The sequence below is a fragment of the Scophthalmus maximus genome, chromosome 2, assembly GCF_022379125.1.
Source record: "Scophthalmus maximus strain ysfricsl-2021 chromosome 2, ASM2237912v1, whole genome shotgun sequence".
In the NCBI taxonomy this organism is placed as follows: domain Eukaryota; kingdom Metazoa; phylum Chordata; class Actinopteri; order Pleuronectiformes; family Scophthalmidae; genus Scophthalmus; species Scophthalmus maximus.
Genome location: NC_061516.1, coordinates 10646538 through 10668240, shown reverse-complemented (window position 1 = coordinate 10668240; position 21703 = coordinate 10646538). Strand labels below are relative to the sequence as shown.

Below are 21703 nucleotides of genomic sequence, written 5' to 3'. Positions count from 1 at the left end.
TGAAACAAAACATGTTGCTGCAGTGACAATTCTTTTTTTTAAAATGAAGCAAAGACACTGAGGTCAAATAAATTTGATTTTAATATGAAATCCTTCATCTGATGGCAGAGAAACTCTGACAAATTGTAGTCCGAGTACACCCAAAGAAAATCATTCAGAGTGGGTGTCCATTGATAACAGTCTTCAATATTTTCATGTACATATAGATGTTTCTTTACCTCCTCTAAGGTCCTTGAAAAAGTGCAAAGAAAATGCCACAGGATCTACAGGTTATATTAATGAAAGGGCTGAAAGGCTTGTAATTAAGCCTTGAAAACCTGCATTGATATGTTTTTTGAAAAGCACAATAACTGCAGGATAGAGGGGGATGTTAATTGCAGCGCGATTGTCGGTATGTTGAAAGCATCTGCTCTTATTCCTTTGGTGGGGAGCGTCAGTGCTCTTCACCGTCTTTCTTTCTCATCCGAACAAGTCATCAATATAAAACGGAATTTTTAAGTGAGGTGTAGCCAACCACTTTGTTCAAAAGGTTCAAAGGCAATCAACTTGGATTGCCCTTCAATTACAAAGGTATGACGGGACGTCAGTCGGCAATGCAATTACATTAAACCCAAACCATCTTTTTGCATGTGTATAAAGACTTGAAAATGTTTAAGGGTTCACTGTGTGTCTTTGCCAGTTTTCTTCCCATGTTCCCTGTTGCAAGATCAGAGGTATGTGCTCATTTGATGCTATTGACTAACTGAAGTCCTGGGATGGAACTGCACATATATTGACGAGCAACACGCTACGGAAACATACCTACGGTGTTTCATCTGAAACAATTGACATCAGCAGGGACCACACATTGTGCAATATCTGAAGGTTACCACAATGTATGTTTTAATCATCTTGATATTGTGTAGTGGAACATAATTCCTTCAGCTCAGTGTAAACCTGGGTCATATTCTCTAGAGATAAGCATGGAGACATACAGCCACAAGGATGATCTGCTCCACATGTTCTTCAGTAGTAAATGAAAATACAAAAAAAATATTGTCAGTCTTCCACATTAATCTTAAGTGATTAATTAGCAACTATTTTGATAATTGATCATTCCTTTAAACAATTTTTCGGAAAGCAAACGTGCTCAATATTTTGTTGATTCGGGATTCTCTAATGTGAATATCTGCTGCCCTTCCTGTTCTATAGCGTAGGAAGCAGAAAACATTTGAACAAAGCAATAACAGTCAAGACCTTGGGTAGCTTTAATTTGAGACGTCCAACATTGAAAGAACTGTGTGGGAGATATATCCCTCGTAACACAGTTACCAAATTACAAGTGTTCAAAGCTAACTACTACACTTGGCAGAAAATTGTTTCTTTGAGATCCCTTGGTTGTTTCAACTTTAGTTCATGCACAAAAAAAGCTCGCAAGTGGCTCAGAGCTGACGGAGAGTTGAGAGTTGCCATTTAGATTGAGGTGGACTTGTCTGTCCACATTGGTAGTAAAAGGGTAATCATGCAAGTGAGGAAGACTAATGAGGCAAGACACTATAAACAGTAGTTGGTTTTTCTTATCATTTGGGCACTTTCTTAAAAAAGCCGGCACACATAGGGAAACTAGAAAATAGCACTTAAAAACTGCTAGACAGAAGAGCACAAGCTCTGTGGAGCAGAAAATTATTCATATGGTGAAGAAAAACCCCCGGGACTGCAAAGCAAGTGAAGGAATACCTTCCAGGATGCAGTGGGACACACTTCCTGCTCAGTGGTCAAGAGAAGACCCTGGTAGGCCTCAATAGCAGAAAGAGTAGGATGCAGTTCAACATCCAAAAAGAAACTGGTATCTGGAGTTATAGGGCAAATGAAACAAAAAAACAGCCTCTATTAATAAATGATGGAAAAAGGAGTGTGTGGACTGTGTGGAGAGCCAAGAACACAAAAAGGAAAAGCTCATGGCCCAAAGCCACCAACTCATCTGTCAAACAAGGTGCGGTTTCCGTTATTGCTTGGGCATGAGCACACAGAGGTTTTATGAGTGATTTCACTGCTGACAGAAATAACAGGATGAATGCAGATGTTATGTGCATGAAAAATAATCACCGTCCATACTAACTGAAAACACATAGGCATTCACGTACACTTGTCATGCATGAGCCCATGTAAACAGGAAGCAGATTGTCGTCTCTGCAGCTGGTTAGTCGCAGGAAATACTACGAATGGAGTAGTGTGGATGGCAGACGTGCACGCAGGAGTTCATGTTTTATAACTAAAATGCATTACTGTGGACATGTCCTCATCCAAATGCATCAAAGCTCATTGGACGCCTTACTTACTGTGGACGCCAACTCTTACTGGGCTGCAGTCTGGTCAACGAAGACAAGATTAAATGCACAGAGACCACATAGCAAAAAAGAGCTGAAGGAGGCTGCAGTAAGGCCCTTTTAGAGATTCACCAGGAAAGATAAAGTGCCTGCTGACGTCTGTGGGTCAAAGACTTCAGAAAGTCTTTTTACTGTGAAATATTAAATATGATGATTCGTTTGACTTCATGTGTTTCTGATTAATTGCTTGAGAATTTTTAAACTCAGGCCACTATGTGCCAAAAGGTATGTCCCCCACAAAGTTCTTTTTGTATTGACGTGAACCGATTTGTAGCCGAGACCCAATGTAGTGTCCGTCATTTTCAAATTGAATCTGACGTTCAGAGCCTGAAGATCAAAGGATGTGCAACTGTCCGAATACTGTATTTGAACACCTTGAGAAGTTATGATGAACGTCTCTCACTATTTTCTGATGTTTCATCGAGCAAGTGATTACTGAATCAGTTGAAAAAAGGATTACTCAAAAATGAAAACAGTTGTCAGTCGCACCAGTGCTCAGTTTCTTGCATTGAAAAGGTCCAGTGTGTAGGATTTAGGGGGATCTATCAATAGAAAATGTTCGAATTTAATATTCATAATGATGTTTTCATTGGTGTTTTAATCAACTGAAACTAATTGACTGTCCTCCATCAAAAAAGTGACCAGAAGCACTTTTGAAGCAGTGTATTATGACGTATGTGGTCGTCTTAAAGACTGCAGACCAAGTCCACTGCGATTCTCTGCCATGTCACCCTGACCAGCAGCTCATTGCCAATGTGTTGTGTAAAGCAAATAAAGGCCCAGGATGCTCTGAGGCGGAAGGTATTTGTGTCTGCATTTGTATTTCATCAGTAAAGGGCACTATTTTAGTAAATGGTCGATATGGTCGTTCTTACGGCACACAACATCTTTCGTTGTGTGAGAACTTACTGGAAACTGAAAATTGTTGTGTTTTCGTTACATTAGAAATGAGCCCTATATATCTACATTTAATATTTAGCAGATTTGTATTGGGTGTACTTCCGTGCCTTGTGTCAACCTGTGTGTTATCCTTGGGGGACACATTTTTAAAAACGAGACAATTGGGGACAAGAGCGGTGTGTGTGTGTGTGTGTGTGTGTGTGTGTGTGTGTGTGTGTGTGTGTGTGTGTGTGTGTGTGTGTGTGTGTGTGTGTGTGTGTGTGTGTGTGTGTGTGTGTGTGTGTGTGTGTGTGTGTGTGTGTGTGTGTGTGTGTGTGTGTGTGTGTGCGCGCCAGACAGTTGAACTTCTTTGTTGTTGTATGCAGACCTGCTGAAAAAACACTGTCGGGTAATTTATCCACACTAAGTAAATGTACTGGTAGGTCAAGTAAATTCAAATGCGAGTCTTATCTCGCATTTGAAAGTACAAGCCGAGTCTTTGAGCTTTGATCCCTCCTGTGCCGTGCACGGAACGAGCTGTAAACATTTACAATCCTGCTGGTGCTGAGGCAGTGTGCATACATCATGGTGTTGATCTCTGCATATGCCATTGCCTGGGACTCTGCTGGATACCATTTTTCATCTGACACCTGATCAAAAGTTTCTATCAAAGCCAGAAGGATCATTATGGAAGATTTCACTGTGCTGTACTGCACTGGACATGCACAGCATTATCTCCTCTGTTCACAGTGTTAAAAACAACCCGGGCTGATTAAAGGACAAATGTTAGGAGCCAACCATGGGGCATTAAATAAATTTAATTTGCGCTATAAAGTGAATAAATAAGTCAATGGAGAGCTTACACATGCAACCTAATGCTCTCCACACAGCATGGGGCCCTGCAATCTTGGCCAATTAGGAAAAGTGTTTTTTGCAGTTAAGCGATAATAACAAAATCTCTTAAAAACATTTTTTTGTTTAGGGCAGTGAGCATATACATACACTATTTCACTACATGGTTTTATAGACTACAGTCACCACTTGAATCGGCTCTTATCATATCCCATACATAATAAAAGCCACGATCGGCACAAACCAATATCTAATGCCTGTTAATGTCAAAATCAGAGCTCTAATAGACACGTATTCTTCCCTTCCAGCTCCACTCTGCCCAGGCCCACAGGTTTATCAGGCCCTATCTCCTGTCACATTCCATCTTCCTCAAACAAAAGATTAACTGCTGAGGAAAAAAAGAAAACAATGCGAGCATTGTAAGGGAGAAAAGCCCAGCGGGAACGTTCACCTGGCTGTTCCTGGTGGATGGTAGAGCGAGCCTGCGGAACAGCTTGGATTTGCATGGCTTTTGTATGCATGCGCATGCACACCTGCCCACACAAACAAACCCCCTCACGCACTTGAATCATTTTTATTTTTTGAAAAAGGATTATGGGAGATATTTCATCCACCTGCCAAAACACACACACACACACACACACACATACACACACACTATATCTAGCTTTTTCTCATGTTTCTCCTGTAGTGGAAGCAAACGGCTGGTGAAGTGATTATGCCTCATCATCTTTGACTGAGTGAGCCTCATTCATATGGAGCAGAGTGTACAGCATCTTCAGGGGCCTCTGAAACTGTGAGAGAACACAGTAATCAGCTAGCAACTGTGAAGAGGAGACTGTCAGCACCATGAATGTATTTGAAGTCAATGAAAACAAAGCCTTAGAGGTAATAACAGACGAAAAATGACAAGTCACTATCTTAAATTCTCACTGTATGAATTACTCACTGTACCACACCAGCAGTTGCAGAAAGCAGACTACCGCACCAAGAGCACAAGTGTGATCCACAATATAGTGTTTCCCCTACCAACTGAATTGGGGGGGCAGAAGTCATTTTAGGTCACTTTCCTTATACACCTTATTCCTCATTCTTGTATAAAAGATTGTGGATAAAACTTAACGTGATTTGTGAAACCTAACCCTAACGAACCCTAGCAGTTTTGATGTTTAGGTTAGTGTCCATATCGCAATCCTATCAGGGAGGCATCTGATTGGTTCCCAATTATTTCTGCATCGGGACAATGAGCCCAAACAGCCAGACTCATGGTGAACCATCTCCAGAGACAAGAAGAACAAGGAGTTGTGCAACACATTGTCTGGCCCCAAAAGAGACCTGATCTCAACAAGAGGACAATGCGGGAATGCAATATCTTGCAACAAGTGAAAAGATTCAGACACTGTATTCAGTATTTATGCATGAGCGAACACAAACAGAATATGTGAAACTCAACACCCACTACAGCTTTATATCAAAAGCAAACACAGCCCAGGACCTGGCTCGTACAAAGACTCTATTCTTCACATTAGTGATAATAAACAAACAAAACTGACAGCGCAGAAGGTTAATGTCTGTTATAAATTAAAAAAATGCCTCCACAAAATCTAGCTTTGAACACAGGAAAAAACATTATTTGCAATTATTTCCTGTGTGTTAGTGGCCACAGTCTAATCCCTGAAACTATTTAATTCAATCCACAGGATTAACAGGCAGCTGTACGAGACACAACTAGCTGTATCCGTAAACCCGTTGAACAAATTCCTTGTAGGCTCAATCAATACCATTGTGATGGAGAAAACGGGCAGCAGCTCCCGGGCTGGACGCTGAAGACAGGGTCCACCTGAAGCCATCGGTCTGACCGGAGAGACAGTACACTCTGGGACGATCCCAACAGATCCAGGGACACCCTCTCACACGCTGGCTGCCTCAAGGCACAAATAAGCCCAGGATTACACAGGATATAAGAGTGCAAACTGACAAGTTGGATGAGCCAATTATTTCTCCTCTGATTCCACAGGCAATAATACCGTAGCTTCCAGTGTGGCTGACCTACCTGGAATCCTGGCAATGTCGACAAGGCTCCCTCTAACAAGGACAAACCAGTCCGGGATGCCCGCACTCACATCCAGGCAAGAGGCAGATAAAAACTCATCTGCAGATCTGTGATGTATAGAGCTCACTGTATTTCCAGTTTGGCCGGACCTTGATGGTGGCTCCACCCTCTGCCTTTGTCACACTGCTCGGGCTGACAGTGCCCTGGATACGCTACTACTTGATCATCTTTTTTATTTTATTTTTAAATGTTTTTAGAACAGGGTCTTAAAGGGATAGCCTGGGAGGCTGAAATAGTTAATAATGAAACAAGAGGAGCATGGTGCATCCCATCTTCTGCTGGCCTCAAAATCCCCATCACACTGCTGTAAATCTGTAATGATGTGAACCTGCGGAGGATTTAACGGTGGCTGCCGAATATGGGAAGCCATTTGTCTTTTCCCTGGGGAGTGATACTCGGTGCCCTCTAAATCGCTCTGAGGCTGAATATGCCAGTGATCTCTATCCCTTCCCGTCGCTGTGAGGAACCTGTGGCCAGGTGGCGGGCATGCTGCCAGGTCCGCCCTGATGCAGAGGCTGCAGCTGGCTGCCGTTTACTCTCGTCTAACTGACCAATTCGGTATCCACCAAGCTGCGAGATGCAGGCGAGAAAAAAACCACGCCAGCTTTGCCGACTCATTGCACACTGAGCAATAAAAAATGCGTATCATAGGAGCAACTGCTGAGCTGAGTTTCCAAGCACTGACCTAGGTTAAAGACACACTTTGGTTCTGTGAGGCTGCTTTGTACTCATGTACAGACATGACAATGACAATATCCTGCAGTCAGCCAACACATTTGCCTATACGCTGACACTAAAAAGTGAAGCTGCTGAGAATATAATTATCAGAGTTGAGAACTCTCATGCTTTTGGTGTGAGTCTCATGCCTTAACTTTATCTTAAAGGGTTGTCCTTCGGCAGCACAGAGCCAGAGGTGTTTTAGTGCGACCTGAAGTGAGATTGATATCGAGTGTGCGTGCCTTACAATGGAGAGTGAAGTATAGTTGTCTCAAACGGCAACAACTATCTAACAAGATGTTCACAGCGTCTGACTGTGGATAATGCTCTAATTAATACAATTAGTCACATAATTACACTTGCTGTGTAATGACCAGTTATTCTGAGGGAGAAAGGACTGCAGCCAGTAGTAAACTGACTCAACAAAGCCATTTCCTCTGTGACCTGGTTTCCCCGTTTATGTCAGTCACATGTAATCATCACTATTTTCTGTACCGGCGGCAGAGTTGGAACCGTTCCTGCACTGCATTTCAGAGCATAATCACGGAGACTGAGCTAATCTGTTTCTCACTGCCTTTAAACCATCAAAACAAATGGTAATTTTTCTGAGCTCTTATCTGTGAAGAACAGGTTGCTAAAGAAGCACTTGGATATGGTGGTTAAAAAAAATTGGAGCAAAACAAACCCTAAAAAAACCTCAAAAACAAAATCGGACTCAAGGTTGTGTTCTTTCGTTTGGGTAAAGGTCACAAGCAGAGGACGACGGAGGCATCGCCACGGGCAAAGCTGCTGGTACCGCAGATGGAGCAAATGTTTAGCCCAGCAGCCTTTTGATGACTCATCCGAATAATGTTACTCCCTACAGACTGAGAACCATTACAGCTTTCACAGCTCATTTGATTAAAAGACATTTTTTTTTAATCATAAAGCAGAGTATTTGCATGTCACACAGGCAAATGATTTAGACAAAAGTTTTCAAGTTATATATTGTCCCTCCGCGCTACCTTACGAGGAACACACAGTCAATGCAATTGAGCACCCTTATATTTTAGACTGCAGTCCATTTTAGAAGCTGGCTTTTTACCGAAAGCAAGACTTCTCTCAGCCCTCATCTGATGTCCCAGTTACATTCTTCTTCCTGCAGCAAGGGAGGGCCTGATTATTATTGAGAAATACAAGAATTTCAGGCCTCTGGGCTGTGAGCCTCCTTCTCCCCTCATCAATAATGTGAGCGGCGGCATTGAAGTGCCTCTTATTCTGCACCCTGGTACGAGCTACAAAGGGAAATTTTTATGCGGGCGCCAGGAGAGGGGAGCCGAGGCTGGTCGATTCTCCAGAACTGGAATGGATTTGAGGAGCAGTTTGCTCACCAAAACAGGCGGCTTTCTCAAAAAGGGCATCGAGGTGTCAGCCGGCCCAGGGTCAGGTTCTGTTTTGTTTTTTTACTCCTCCAGGATTTCCTCAAAAACACTACCAGCTTCTTTCAATTTCATCATCCACACAGAGGAAGATTTTGACAGGGCCTTTTGCAACAAGACCTGAGCAGAAACAGAATCGCATGTCATATAGAGAAGCGGAAGAGGGGAGTACTTAGTCAGAGGTTTAAGCTCCTTCTCTTTAGCTGGCAGTACTTCGCTGCAATCACAAACCTGTCTTTTGGAGCCATGGGAGCCGATTCCTCCCCAAACACAGTCACTGCTGAGCGCTGGCAGCCAATCCGCCAGAGCCTCCTACATCAACAGTGAACATTGACCTTGTATTAGCAGAAAAGGAAACAGTTTTTCTCTATTGTAATAATTGTTTTTGGTGTTTATGTTGTCGTTGTACAGAGCACAGGAGAAATCTGGTGAAATACCCTGACGAAAAGCCTTGCCAAGTAGTTATAGGCTGCAGCGAGGAAGTGGGCCTTGACCTGGTTTATACTTCTGTATAGGATCAACACAGAGCGGCAGAGGGAATCAGCAACCTGCCTGCAGGTTTGAAAAATGAATAAATATGTAAATAAATAACGGCTATTTTTTAAATCTTTTTTTGTGCCTTAAATGTTTGTTCAGATTCGAGGGCAGCATTTGCTGCACTTGTCGCCACTTTCCCTGTAACAGGCAGACTTTGAACTGTTTAACCGGACCGTGTTTCACTCTGTGGCTCGGACATTAGCACGCATGTTAATTACTTAACAATTTTTTTTTTTAAATAATATATATATATCGTTTAGGAACCGATAAGCAGAAGCAAACCCGATAACTCTACTCTGTCCTCACTCGTCTCTCTCCATGCCTCTCCTCAGGGGCGTGTCGCTTGTTATTGCGACTATACTATATATAACTACATATAAAACTTTATACGCAGTGTTATCTTCATTTTAAGGGTCAAATAGGTTTTGCGGCTCCAGATGACTTTTATTTGGTAGGAAAAGGGCCAAAAATGGCTCTTTTGATAGTAAAGGCTGTAGACCCCTGGCCTACGCCATAGCCTACGCAAGTGGCCCGCGCCGTTGTGAGCATTTATACTTTGCACTGGTGCGTCTGTGTCGCTCTGCAATTACACCACTCAACACCAGTTGGTGGTGGGGATTCTACGCGACAATGCATGTACTTCAAAAAATGTCGACTGAACCCGAGTAGATCATGGTGGTGTTGGAGCTGATGAATCTAAGCAGTTATTTTTACTGAAATCGCTGCAACGCAGAAACAGAGAGAGGATAACGCTGAATTGATGTGTATGACCACTGGTCTGTGTCACTGCCACATGTACTGTAGTTATATTTCCGGGTAGGTCCACATCCGGCTACAGCGTAGGCTATGTGTCTTTATATGTCTTGGACCCTGGTGAGTCCAACTCATCTCCTGCGGAGTAGCTGGGCCCTATGTCCACTTAGATGTCACCAACCATGCACTGGTTATTCACTTCTTAGCAACTGGTTTCAGTTCATTCAGGTCAACATACTCTATGAACCCAAAGAGAAACTAAACCCAACACCTCAGGGATGAGAGCCGTTATTCAATGTCCATCTGCAGCATGCCAACTTATTTGCATTTATGTTTGTTACCTTCCGCTGGCATCGGTTATTGCCAGGCCAATATCATAGAAGAGTCGCCTTCACGACAGTCAGCAACCAATTGTATTGGGTCACAAACCAATGTATTGGGAAAATGGAAATGTTTGTTTCATGTGACGAGGGCAATGTATAAAAAGTTCAATTTTAATTTATCTTGAGGGGAGCATGAATGTCTATAACCAAAGTCATGGCAATTAATCCAATAGCTTTTGATATTAAACATGAATGTCAACCAGCTGGAGGTGCTAGAGGGGGCTCTCATTAGAGGATTCATCTTCTGAGGACCATGAATGTTGGCATCAAATTTAATGGCAGTTCATAAAATAGTTTTTCAGATATTTTTTTTCATCTGCACCAAAATGGCAGACTACCTAGAAAAGTCCCTAGCATAACCAAAAATGATCAGAAAATATGGAAAAACACAATTTAATATTAAATACATATATAATTTGCAAAACATACAGTATGAGCCAGCATCTTTATACTTAATTCAGGCAAAAAAAGGGAAACAAAAATACCATCTGTTCTCATAGCAGATTGTTATAAAATGTGGGGTGGGTGGCAAACTACAAAAGCCTCTGTGAGCGTGTGGGCATTCACTAGAAATAACATATGTATTTACAATTTTTTAAATTCTATGTTACTTAAGCCACAATCAGAACTTTCTGCACATGGTCAGCCCATCCAGAAAGAAACCCAATACTGTGACTGTCTAGACAGAGGAAATCGCTGGTGTCAGGGTTTGAAGTGTTTTGGACAGCACACAGACAAGCCTCTCTATGGGACTCAACCAGCCGTCAGTCAGTGTAATTCAGCTCACTGGCCATATGGAACTCACAGCAGAAATGTAGGGACATGGTGGGAAATGGAGCTGGAGGACAGACCTACAGTAAGGCATTTAATTTAAAGGGGCAGTTAGCGATTCTATAGCAATACACGTTTTCTAAAAAAATCTGTGTGCCCCGAAAAGAACGACCAGGTTTTCGGCTCAGCCCTGGTTCTGTATATCGGGAAAAAAAAAAAAGGTGCGGACCGCACCACACAACACTGCCAGTGCAGTTTGTAAACATCACCTCGTCGACACCTTGAAAAGACCTGCTAGCGGGTAGCGCTGCAACTCAGAGGTTTTGACCTGGTGGTTAGTGCGTCTGTCTCCCATACCGGAGGTCGCAGGTTTCTGGCCCAGCCAGAGCAGGACAATCACAACAACAACAATGGGAGAAACAAGCTCTCTCCAAAATCGCTTACTGCCCCTTTAAAGTTTGTTATCTTTCTCTTCTAAGGGCCGCATGCTGACAGGGCTAGAATACCACAACGCTGCTACAGTGTGACTTTTGCTGACCAATTCCCTGCCTGACTACTTTAACCATATAGTGTCTTATTTAGCTACCTTGTCAAAACCCTGTTTGAAGAAAATAGATTCCTTTAAATGAGGGTACAATCAAATCAGCCACCCAAACCTTTCCAGTGGGTCTAACTCAATAAAGTAACAGGAACATATTAATGACTACTTTGGTTCTTTCTTTGGTTTTACTTTCTACGAGCAAAGACATGTTCTTCCAATAAGCATGTTTTAATAAAAGAAATTAACTGGTGTGGGCCCCTTAGTGGGCTTCTCATTGATGCCGGTGCCTCTCATGCACAGGCTGATGAGAACAAGAGGGAAGTGTAAGTGGGGTGGAGTACAGGCTAACACTTGGATGAGTTAAACTAGGAGATCTGAGAAACCCTCAGAGTCCTTACTGCGTGTGCTTGGAATAATGAGGGCAACTATGCAGATGTGGTCATGCATCTGGCACAGTCTGCACTAATGAGGGAATATCCACTCTCTACCAACAGCCCAAAAAATGCAACCGACTTGTGTCACTTAGTTTCGTAATAATTTATTCTCTAGTTTAGTTGACATTTGAGTCTAATGACGCAAGGTGAAGGTACCGTTCTAGTCACATCAAGGTTCTCCATATATTCTAACCAGACTACCAGTCTAAAGGCATGCCAGTAGCTCTGCAGGGCCGTTTTGAGCACAGTGGTTCTGCAATAAATGCATAACCTTGGCTTGCTGACACGCTGACATTGACATCATGGCAAAATGTTTCAAGTTAGCAGGTATATTTACCATGTTGCAATGTTATTTTGGCATGTCAGCATGCTAACATTGTCCACTTGGCCAAAGGCCAGCTAAGGCTAATGTGAATGTCAGCGTTGCAGGTATCAAGTCATAAACCAAAAGAATTAGACAGATGAAGATTTTGACCCGATGAAGCGGTCAAGTATGTAGAGACATCTGTACCAACTCTCAATACAATGTGCACACATTTCACTCAAAAGCACATACTGTACCAAATGCAAGACAGAAGATGTCAGGGGATCGACCAAAGTCCTTTCTTGAACGGGAACCATTAATGTCTGTACAAAATTAGTGACAATCCATCCAGTAGGTGTTGAGATAGTTCACAGGTTTAAGTGAAAATTTTAACCTGCTGCTGGCTCTGCTGGAGAATCCAGGGAATCTTCACTAGGATTCATCCTCTGGGGACGAGGAATATACTGTACTACGCGCATGTCGCTTTAATAAGGAAGCAGATTTTCTACCAAACAGTTGGTTGACTTATTTTTTAGAAAATACTACAAACGAGAAAATTAGAACTGGGATTTATTTTCTTGGACCAATGACGAGGTGGAACTGTTTCTGACAGTACGTGTTTCCAACTTTTTGCATTCACCGCTGGTACAGGTAGTTGAGTCGTGGCTGGAGTTTTCAAAATACAACGAGGCAAGCAGCGTTTCCAAACTCCTACGATTAAGGCACCCAAAAATGTTGGAGTGGTGTAGGCGACAGGCGTAAACGTAGCAACAGTTATGCACGATTTTAGTTAGGGTGTTGCTTACATGATTGGTGTTATACGAAAGGGGGAAATGCTCAGTTTCAGCACCCGAATCATTGGCGAATGTAAAGAGTGCTGAGGTTACAGGACTACCTGCTTCAGCAGGTTATCACAGTCTGGACATCTGCCATGACCACAACTGAACCCATGGACCAGAGACAGTGGCAAACATGATGACCTAAGATAGCATATAGTTTTGAACAATGAATCAAAGCTAAACAGTCAGAAGAACCAATCAGGAAGCTGATGCGGTTGACTGCGTCATCATTTACAAAAATCTCTGTTTTTAACCGTCTACACTACAACGCAGCTTCTGAATATTTATAACTCCAGACGGCAGGCATAAACGTCGTAGCAGTGATAAGTTTTAAAAAAAATGTATGTAGAAGTGGTGATGTAGCTTCTATCCTAAGGTCTCTTCCATGCGTGACATTCGAAAAAAAGAAATAGCAGAAGAGGAGCTGGTGGCAAAAAACGACTCCATGTCAGAGGTGTGGCAGTGGTTTGGTTATCTTTATAATTTGTCAGGCAATGGTCAACATTACAACCTCTATTCTGCCTCCTTAAAAGGAAACATGTTGAGAGTGTTTCACTCCGGTCGGTACAACTGTATCTCACCAGGTCCCAAAACATAAACAGTTATCATCAACAGGCACACTGGAGCACATTGGGGCTGATTCCACAGAAGTGGTGGCAGATGCAGTGATAGGGGTGCGAGCAGAAACACGACAGGAAGTACAGCTGCTATTCTTTTCTCACAGCTGTGACATGAAAGCCTGGTGGACATCAAACAAAGAGCTCTCCACTGTGGATTCCACCGGGCTGAGTCTTTGGTCTCGTCTTAAATCTCTGAGCCAAACTTCTCGGTGAAAGTATTTACGCTGCTCTCCGGCAAACTGTTTTTCAAAATGACTCATTAAGGTTATTTGTCTTCAAAACAGAACAAAAAAGGCTGATGACATAAACTTTAATTATAGGGTTTTTAGTGCAGTATTGAAAAGTATAAGTCACTCCTTCAATGGATGTAAGACAAAGCATCAAACCCTACCAATGCTGAGCCCCTCTGGGTCAAGAGCATGCATGTTTAGCCCCCCCCCCCATGATGATTGTTGGATGTATCAACTAATTACATATCATACATACATAACTCTTTTGCTTCTACAGTGACCACAATCAATTGGTATGATGACGGAAAACAAAAAATTGTTGCGATTGGAGAGGCAGCCGGGTTCACCAACCAGCACAGACCGATCGCAGGGCTCCCACCCCGCTCATTTGATCCTCGGGGTGTAGCTGTGTGTGACATGATATGCATGAACAATGTCCAGGCCTCCATGACATTAATCAAAGTCACCAACATACACATGAAGCTACACACGTTCACACGAGGACACGCGTGTAAATGCTGATTTTTTTGTTCTCCACAAGCCTTGTTCAAGTGATTTCCCTGAGGGGTTGAAGGAGCCGCGAGCCGTTGACATGGCCTCTTTTTTCAGTAGCTGGGTCGGAGCTCTGGTAACGATTACCGAAGCCCAACGAGAAAAAAACGATGGGGGCAAAACAGTTACCTTGAAAATAAAACGTGCAAAACATAAGTCAGAACGACTGGAGACACTACATCAATGTGAATTTATTTTCAATCACTTACACCAGTCCTCTTTCTCTTAGTCCTGACACAGCACTGCAGCACACATCACGGTCCCGTTCCTGAAAATTCTGGCAGCACTATGCAGGCAAATACATTAGGCCGGCCAAAGAACAAAAGTGGAGGCGCTGCAGTAATTTGCAGGACGCGTCATTCAGGTTCTGCATAACCGTTTTTCTACCGTGCAGCACTGGAGGAGGCGATTAAATCTGAATTGCTCCTTCAAGGAAAATTGAAAAGGAAGGAGTCGGCCCTGCGCTTCATGACCGACACATTAAACAACCAAGCCAACAGGCAAAACTGAGTAGCACATGAGGCTTTTTATTCAGACACCAAGTTCATTTGAAGCAACGCAAGCCATTGAAACAATTAGTCTTCTGTCGTCTTTTAAATAGAAAAAAAACACGGTTACAATCACCCGAATGAGATCATTTAACGAAATACGCTTTAACAGAGAAAATTCACAACAGTCAGTTCAATTTATTTTAATCAGCGATCAAGTGAACATCTTTACGTTCAACCAATAGTCACAAAACCCAAAGATATTCAATTTGAATGATTTGGCAGCAAATTCTCTCATCTAAAGAAACTGGATCCTGCAAACATTGGCTGTCTTGCATCTTGGACATTTCCTTAAAATGATTAGTCGGCAGTCGGAGAAGCTGTTGCTGGTTCATTGGCTGTCCACAGACTAATCAATCACTCAGGAAAAAACCTGTAGCCGCCTGCACAAATTCCCCAAAGAGCGAGGGAAAAGAAATCCTGAGAGTTAATTGGAGCCCCTTAGGATTTCCTTCAACGTCCTTGATGGGACCGCGGACCTTAGCTTGCACAACACACTTAAACCCTCAACAAATGTCTAGTGAGGAAATTGAAATGTCCTGTGAGGTCAGGTGCACGACGGCACACATCAGTGGCACATTGTTGGCGTGCTGCGTTTCAGCGCAGCTTCCAATTTCACCGTGTGCGTGCGCGTGCGTGTGTGTGTAAAGTGGTAGAAAAAAGAAAGAAAAAAAATCTGTCGAGGATGCAATTTCCTTGTGACCCCGACACTGTGCAAATTTCACTGAGACAACAATAAGAAAAAAAAAAGGCGACGAGGGCACACGTGCACTGGCACAGATCTTGCACCGCGCGGTAAATCACGCTCACCCGCACGCGTCCGCATCAACAATACAGCGGCGGCCGATCACACACAAGCGCAATTGAAATGTTCCTTTAAAAAGTTTCACTCACCCCAACGAGCGCTCGGGCGCGTTCGAGCCCCTGCGCTGTGCTCCAGTCGGTCGAGGGGAATCGGGAGGGGTGTCCCGCTCGGACGCAGCGCGCGCACACACGCACGGCGCCCGTCGAGGATTCCCTCTGGCCCCCACAGCCGACACGCCGCCGGACAGACGTGCATCCGCAACGGGCTGGACGTGTGGCGGGATCAGCCGCCGACCCGAGATGTGTCCCGTGTTCCACGCACCCTCTCTTTTCCGGAAGAACACGGGCCGGCCCACACTGGCCTCTCTCTCCCGTGTGTGCAGCGGGAGCTGCGGAGCGGAGACACCCAGCGGCTGTCGTCGTCGTTGTTGTGGCAGCGGAGGGGGAGGAGGAGGGCGGGCGGGGGGGGGGGGGTCCTGCCAGCCAGCCGCGAACGACTGGAACCACACACACACACACTGACTGACTGACTGGCCTTTCTGTCGCACGTCGCGAGCGCACCGATAACCCCAACTTTTATTGTTCGGCAAGGGATCGGATCCACGGGTCCTAAGATCCGCCATGTTGCCGCAAGCATGACCAATACCCAGGATGAGAAATACTGCTGTATGATATGATAACTATACCATCATCTATTTGGTACCATCAAAACTATACCATCACAGGTGGGACACGTGGAGTCCCCCACACTGCTCCCCCCTTTTAATTAAACAGATAGTGGATTTAGGGGGTGGTGCGGGGGGGGGGGGGGGGTTGTAGCTAGCGCCCCCAGTGGCCATATTCCTACTTCATTATCCAATTGATAAAATTCAGACGAGGAGCCTCGGTAATTAGTCGAGATGAGCAGAGGTTAATTCTGACAGCAGAGGGTAACAATTTAATACCTGACTGACTCCCCTTTTCAGACTTTCAGCCTGCCGAGCATGTTGTTGGCACAAGGGGTCATCCAAATCAATTTCATTTCCCAATGGATTCTTCCAACCTTTATTTCCCTGGGGATTCGCTGAGCAGCTGGATTATACTGTATATCATACGGATAGACACAACAGACATTGTGTTACTGGATAAGACATGGCATGGTGATGTTTAAAAAAACAAACATCTATTAGATTAGAAGTGCAGGATTAAAGATCATTATAGTTTTTACATAGTGTTTGGGTCAAATTTGCAGAGCAGTGACAACCTCCCTCTAAATTTTCTTGAAGTTGGTCCCCTTTTTTCATGCATCGTGTGTGTGTGTGTGTGTGTGTGTGTGTGTGTGTGTGTGTGTGTGTGTGTGTGTGTGTGTGTGTGTGTGTATGTGTGTAGGTGTGTGTGTGCTAGATCAACGTTAAAGGTCAAATCAAGGTTAAGGGTGGTATTGAAGAATCTTGCAACAGAGGAACTATAGATTGGGATGTCTTTATTTTTGTCAGTGGGACAGCAGGTTCACAAGGAACTGTCCCCACCGTACTGCTACACTGGTCAGAGTTGCCACCTATGGGGGTGCGTTGGCATCAACATATATGATGCATGTACAGCACATATGAGACACTAGGTACCTTAACTAGGTATTGTTTTTTTATGTGTTACAATTTGTGTCTGATATCGTTTTCCCACCAAAGCCTTCATGCAACTAGTTTAAAATTCATGAACCTAAGTTGCACGTGAGACAACTGGCTTCTCTATTTGTAATGTCACAGAATCCTACTCTTACGTGCCCGTCTTGATTTTTAGATTTGAGGTGAGGTGCGGAGGAACTTTCCCCATCCAGCAGATGTATCAGACCCTGCACATACATCATTCTGCTCCATGAACTGTATAGTGACAGTAACTTATGAACTCCCCTAGTCAAGATACCGACTGTGAAATATGTAAACCTTATGGGAATTTGAATAGTTTTTTCAAGCATATTTTGGCATTTAGAAGTGAGCGCCGAGGCAAACATCGCAGGTGAGTCAGTCCACAGTTCTTCCCCTTATCCATATTTAATGAAGTTAGAAAAGAACAAAGAGAGAAGTGCTGCGGGCCAGGCATTGTCGTCTGCCATTGAGTGCAGTCCAATTTCACCCACCGAGAGGCAACTGTTAATGCTCTGATAATGAATTCAACAGCACAACAACAAATCCACTGTGCAGTATGATTCACACACTCACACACACACATCACTGGATCGTGTGTGAGCCGAGAAGCAGAGGAGGGGTCCTCGCCGAGAGGAGGCACGTGATGACATACTGCACAGTGTGTTAAACGAGGACAGGCAGATAACGTAATGTACTGTGCGGCACATGCTATGATTATGTCTTGTGGTTAAAATAGCCACGCTCAACATAAAAGAACGAGGATGGATGCATGTGAGTAGATTAACACACGCTGACAATCCTAGCAAGCCCGCGTCAGCATTATTCAGTCTCTCTAAATAAAACACATTTCATCATGACATGGAATCCACTGGTCCTTTTTTTTTAAACTGTTTTATTTATTTATTTTGGGATCATTTAGTTTTTAAACCTGAAACATAATAGATTTTATTGATTTATTGATTTATTAATAAGCTGACAGATTGTTTTGTAAAACTTAAACGTAAAGCTTTGTGAGTAACAACCCCCACAGTTACCCCAGAGCTCAAAGTGATTTGTGTAAACAAAATAAATGCAATTAAATAATTGGATTAATTACAAGGAGAAGTTTGAGAAACTGGAACCACTCAAGGCTATCTCCATAAGTTATCTTCAAAATAGTTGACAAATAATTTTCCAATTGAATACTTGACAAACTGTTGCCCCGATAAGTATATGGACAATTTGGAACAAGGCATCATGTTTTACACACACTTCATATGTCAATAATCATCCTGTATTTGTAAATTAACTACAAACTATAGCTGTCAAATTGAATTGAATTGAATTGAATTGAAGAGTGAAACTGCACTTACTGGTGGACAAAGCGTACAGTTGTTCTAATGGGTGCTGCAGCCTTTAGGAGTACTTTCTCTTCCCTGTGACAGCCGTTGGGGGGAAGGTCATGGCAAGTTCATTTAGTTTCTTGGCAACAGCTTCAGGCTCTCGGCAGCACAACCCTGGCTGACACCATGGGATGAGGGGCAGAATGTCCTCCCTTGCAGAAAAGCCCCCCCCCCCCCATTATTTAAAGTCATTTCCAGCCTCCTCCTTCTCAAGGCACCATTCAAGACGGGTGTCCCCACGCTGCCCGATGCACAGTGAGCAACCTCCGCTTGCTCTCATGTGAGTCATGGTGCAAGTCAGCCACAGCCCCGCCTTGTATGTGCATAGTCAGACCGGCCACATAAGACCACTCTCATGTGGGGACGATCTGTGAGCCCTGCTTGAGTTACAGTAGGGCTTTATTCTGGCCTCGACAGATGTGATGTTCAACCCAGCTCAGCCTTTGTTTGTTTGTGTCATTTTTCCATTAATTTAGTTCCTCACTGTCAAATGTGTTCTTAGATTGAGCATCTACAGAGTCTTGTTATATCACCATGCACAAAGTCCAGGGTGTCAGGTCTTCTGGTCTTTGAACACAGTCCGATATATTTGAAAAAACAACAACACATTGCCATATAATGCTTTTTGCAGACACTTTTCATGCTCTGTGTGCTTTTGGAGTACCACTCATATGTCGCTGTGCTTTCAGCAGAGCATCCAATCAAATCAAAGCAAAGAGATATTGTGCTCCATCATCGCAGGCAGCAGCGTCCACGCTGATAGCAACAGAAAAGGACACAGAATCCATTTCAATTAGAATGTAGACAACTAAATAACCTATTCTATTGTGACACCTTCGTCCCTGCGCACGACCTTTCTATTCGTTTCATTATTGCATCATGTTTTCCCGGCAGGCCTGTGTGTTTCACTGGGACAGCACTTCTGCCGACTTCCAGTAACCTGCATCCCTCTAAGGTTCAGGGTGGAAATATTCTCACCGCAGCCCCTTGGGATGCCACCTTCACTCCAGGAACTCCCCCCCGAGAGGACATGCGTCGTTCTCACGTGTGACATCTGAGGAAGCATGAGCATAGCGTTATAAAGTGTCTAATTCCATGCAGGATGAGCAAATTTCTTTACTAAAAGTGACGCTGGTAAACGCATGAAAAAAGGGAACTTACATCTTCCTCTTTCCTGTTCAAGTGTGATGGAGACGCTTCATTTCTTTAATTTCCTCATTTTTTGAGCAGGTCTGTCCTGTCCGTGTCTGCGATGTGTTGCAGAAAACAATCACTTCAATCTTCTTCTGGTAAAGGTTTTTTACTTTCACCTTGTGGCCTTACATACAGAAAAGGTGGTGTATACCTCCCCCTGCTGGTTTAAAAGCGTCAATGCACACACCCCACTGCAGTCCTTACCCAATGATTTGGTACATTTCTGCCAACTCTGCTCTAATACTGCAAAATTGAGTGATGCAGTGATCAGAATGTAAAATTGAAACTCACTTGACTTTTAACAGATTCAGAGACACTTGGTTCTTTGTTCAAACATAGAAAGCATATTTTTCAAGACACTGATGAGATTTTTCTGCTCACTATAGCTTCACTCTTGTTCCCAATAAAGAGAAACATATCTCTACAAAGCTGACTCATCTAGTGTGTGATATAATTTATTTTTCTCTTCCATTCATAAAGGCTGCTCAGAAAAGCAGATTTGTGAAAAGCCTGTTTTCAATTAATCCAACAAACAGAACCTGGATTAATCAGTTTCAGAAATCCAATTGAGAGCAAATCGCATGCGACAGAGGTTTATATCGTGACTTTGTCCTCCATGACTTAAATGATCATTTGCATAACTAGAGCTACAAGTATTCTACATACCTATTGTATTTTATGTATTAAGGAAAAATGAACTTTTTTTGCACATTAGACTGTATATACAATCTATATGGTTAAGGCGTATCTTTTAGAGTTATAAATAATATATCTTATTATAATTTGTGTATTTTAATCTGTTGTTTTCTACAGTGGATTTATTATTAATATGACGTGTAGAATCTTGGCCCGTCTGTCCTGTGGTACACTGAGCTCAGTTCACCGAGACAAATCTGAGCGTTTGTTGTAATGACTCAAATCAAAGTCAGCTCAACTTATCTAAGGTTTCTTATACAGAAAGATGTGTGTATATATATATAAAACATACATTATAGTAGTAAACAGACCACTCGTTTGCAGTGTTTTTATGAAATGCTTGCAGGTCTCCGCACATGACTCCGTTTGATGCATCTCCTGTCTTTAGATGTTTTTTCTAGTTATAAAACAGTATGTGATTTTGCTGATTGTATGAATTATTGTATTAATATTGATATTATATTGCTAGTTTGTACTAACTCATTTAATCCCATTTGATTTAAATGATTTAAACATTACATTTCACAAATTCTTTTATGTATTATATTCTATTTACAGTATGACTACAGTTTTTTCTTAAGCAGCTATGGACATTTGGTTGTGAAAGCTCCTGTCATGCACGGTTTTGCAAACAGCACCTTTGGAGCATATATTTGTGTGTTTTAATGGTAACAATGTTAAGAGTTTGTGTCACAGAGAAAAGTAAAAAATGTACAGGATTTCTTTGGTTGAAAGTATTTCCAAATAATGTTCACCTTGAAAAATAATATAGCAAATTCAATATGGCACATAAAACAAAAAACACAGCCTCTGAATAAATAACAAGATAAATAATCTTTATTTCCACGTCTTTGTCATTATAAAATTATGTGTCCACAATTAATATTAACAAGGCAATACAGAGAATCCTTTTAATTTCTCAGAGGCGGAACTCAGGCTCTGGAGACTGTGTACTTGTCTTTACAGACAGGAACTACTGATCAAATGTCACTGATATGAAACTGATCACTCCCTCACCGTTAGTAAGTGAAGTTATCGTTTTATCAATGGTAGATGACGGAGAACCAAACAGGATTGTCGTGGGTCTCCAGAGCCAGCATCCACACCAAGCCCTTCAATGTACAGTCATAAAACTTCATAAGCCAGGA

At 42.8% G+C, this 21703-nt stretch overlaps 1 protein-coding gene across 7 annotated transcripts in view; it reads right to left on the bottom strand.

The window, feature by feature from the left end:
• camkk1a (calcium/calmodulin-dependent protein kinase kinase 1, alpha a) overlaps positions 1 to 19934 on the bottom strand; it is a 62101-nt gene extending 42167 nt beyond the window's left edge. For 4 of the 7 annotated variants that reach the window (XR_004790278.2, XR_004790279.2, XM_035626648.2 and 1 more), the window contains exon 1: positions 15752 to 16121. The gene's annotated coding sequence lies outside the window, so the exon portion shown is untranslated. Of the gene's footprint in view, positions 1 to 6150; positions 6228 to 15751; positions 16124 to 18635; positions 19720 to 19826 lie in introns of those variants that run through there. The other 3 variants (XM_035626649.2, XR_004790280.2, XM_035626651.2) reach the window with 3 other exon arrangements.
• Between the last annotated feature and the right edge of the window lie 1769 nt (positions 19935 to 21703).